The sequence below is a fragment of the Equus quagga genome, chromosome 15 (genome assembly GCF_021613505.1).
Source record: "Equus quagga isolate Etosha38 chromosome 15, UCLA_HA_Equagga_1.0, whole genome shotgun sequence".
Lineage (NCBI taxonomy): Eukaryota > Metazoa > Chordata > Mammalia > Perissodactyla > Equidae > Equus > Equus quagga.
The window spans coordinates 60,050,747-60,053,773 of NC_060281.1; the positions used below are offsets into that span (position 1 = coordinate 60,050,747).

Here is a 3,027-nt window from a genome sequence, read left to right on the forward strand (position 1 = left end):
AAGCAGGCCTATGCCCTCGCTGACAGCTCACTCAGCCTCATACCCTATGGTACTAGAAGCCTGTCCCACAAGCGCCTGCTCAGAGCCCGTGAGCCCGGGCTCCTTCCCCGCGCGCCCTCCCCCTACAAACACTCGTCCCACGTGGTCACTGGTCGGTCATAACCCGCTCGCCCCCTTCAGGATGCAGCTCACCACCACTCCTCTCACAAGCCTTCTCTGAACACCCAGGTGGGCCTCCTACACCCCTTTGGTTCTGATCATTTTATATTGAAATTCTGGTTCTCTCTCCACCGTAAGTTTCTCAAGTGTAGAGAAATGTCTCAGTCGTTTCTCCATCAACATAGTTTTGCTGAACTGACTTTTAACTACCACACCACCTGGTTGAACTCCTGCCTGCAGGTTCTCCCATCTGAGATGCCCAGGGACTCTGACCTGCTTCTGACTCATTAGCTTCGGCCTCCCAGCAGCTGGCAAAGGGCTGGGTTGGAGACTGCTGAGGAATGAAAAGAGTTCCCGGTGAATGTGCGTCATCTGTGGTATGTAACATTTTATAGCCCAGCTGTCAGGACCGAATCCGTGAACCCCTGCAGGACGGGACAGGCTGAGGAGAATACGGAGCAGGCAGGGCACGGAGGACGGGAGACACGTACCCAAGTCTACCATGACCATGTTACACTTAGAAATAGAGTGACTGGGAATTCTAGGTGTGCTCCCACCCTGGAAAGCTCCCAGCTCCAGGTGTAATGAGATGAAAAGGGAATCCAAACGCTTTGCAGCTTCTAAAACTAGTCCTATCTTACTTCGCCTAATGTTTGAAATCGCTAATCTTTCCTCATTGGCAGCTTTTGTAACCATTTCACTCTTATGTCATTGAATTGTTAAAAATCCATTCTTTCTTTTTATGAGAAAGGGGTTTTGGAAAATATTTTATTTTCTTGCTCCTCTCTTGAAATCACAACCCCCATTCAAAAACCACACATGCACACACAAACCAACAACAACAACACAAAATAAAGACTTTTTTTAAACTTAATTAGGCACATAACCCATTTTTATTGTAGAAAGAAATATATATAAGTAAAACGATCATTTCACCTCGTCCAACCATTCCCAGGTAAGCAGTTCACACCTAGCGTGTATCTTTCCAGATTTATTTCTGTGCACATACACATGCATATTTTTACAGAAATATGATCATACAATGAATACCGTCTATAATGGTACCTTGGGGTCAATTTAGATTTATATCTTACTTGGCGTCTGTATAGGTCTGTATCGTTAAGACTGCGTAGCCTTCTGCCGTATGGATGTACAAAATTTCTTTAATTCCTTGTCACTGGACATTTTGTTTCACTAATATTTAGACCTTGTAAACCACATCTTCGTACCTCTGTCTCTGGTATAATTATCTCCTTACGACAAAGGTCTAGATGTGGAATTGCAAGGTTAAAGAGATTATCAGCATTTTTAAGGCTTTGTGATGTTGTCTTGAAGGTGTATCGTTACCTCTTGCTTCCACACAGAGTCCTCTGTGTAGCCGGTGCCCAGTCTGCAGTTTTCCGCACAGGCGAAGCCAGCCTGGCTGCCCAGGACGACGCTCCCGCCCAGTCTGCCAGCCTGTGCGCAGCTGAGCAGCTGAGACATGACCTGGAATTCAAATGTCCTCTGGGCACCACAGGGGCAGTCTGGAATCTCCTGTTCTTCAGGGATATTTTCTCCAGAAATCCAGATGGCAGCAATCCCTCTGCCATGTCTGAGACTCTGTTCTGGTTCAAGGACTATTTTAGTTTTAAACTTCCGGAAAGTTTTCTCTTCCCTGGACTCATGTTTTGCTCTGGAACCCAATTCTTCTTCAGGCGCTTCTCCTGTGCGCCCGGGAGTCTCTGAGTCATCTTCCTTTTCCAAAACTTCAGGCATAATCTCACCTTCTGTTTCTATTAGGATTTCAAATTCTGGGGAGAGGAAGTTGCGGTCCGGAGCTGCACGGTCCACACTACCTGATTGTGTCCAGCCCTGCTCACATGCCAGTCCCAGCCTAGAGTCTCATGCTCCCGGCTGAGTGATGTGCCTGGTGACAGCTGGAGCATGCTTTGGAGCCGAAATAGCCACAGACTGCAGAGATGGGCACCAGGCTTGAGCCTCAGGCACGGATTCGCCTGTCTCTGAGGCAGGACCTCAAAAAGTGGCTCATGTGGGTAAAAATCATTTTTCCTGGGTAGCTGACTCATAAAAACTCGCAGGCGGGTGCAGCAGGGCGGCTGGCAGCAGAGGAGGAAGAGGCGGGGGGAAGGCGGCGGTGGCTGTCACCGGCGGCACGAGGTGAGCGTCCCGGCCCAGACGAGCCAGCTCAGCGCGCCACCTCCTCCGCGAAGCCAGCGAAGCCAGCGGCGCAGACCCCGCCCTGGCGGCCACCAAGGGACACGCGGGGAGCCGGTGCGGGGCCAGGGCGGGCCCGGGCCGTGGCCCACCGCCTGACTGGAAGGCACCAGTCCCAAGACATTCTTCTGTCTTATGAAAGAGAATCAGCAAAAATGTAACATAATGGTTTGAGGCCGTCAGCTTTGCAGGGCGAACTTGTAAATCTCCACGAAAGCATCTTTTCAGGGTCATGACGACAAAGGGGTTTGTATGTTGCGGTGTTGGAGTGGAGGGGGAAAGAGACACTATTAAATCCACTTCTGATATTTTGGCATTGCATGGCTTTTGTAATTCAAATGCCTGAAATAAAAACATTTTTTAATTCCAGTGGAAATGACATCAGTCCTTCAGCATCTCCAAGAATACCTGACGTTTGTTTCACCCACTGAGCCATCGCCTATTCTGATCCTTGGCTCTTTCCCATGTTCCCCCAACTCTGGGCCCTCATTGCAAACGTTCTGGCAGTCCTGGCCGCGGGGTAAGAGCAATGGTAAATTGGAAGAGAGTTCTGATTTTGAACAGGATGGTAACGTGGTGTTAGTGTGACAGCTTGCGGTGGATAATCTGGTGATGCTGGCAGGACAGATCCAAGGGGCTGGAAACGAATCA

At 49.4% G+C, this 3,027-nt stretch overlaps 1 pseudogene; it reads right to left on the reverse strand.

Moving 5' to 3' along the window:
- Window positions 1–1,175: 1,175 nt before the first annotated feature.
- On the reverse strand, window positions 1,176–2,812 carry LOC124227115 (programmed cell death protein 2-like; annotated as a pseudogene).
- Between the last annotated feature and the right edge of the window lie 215 nt (window positions 2,813–3,027).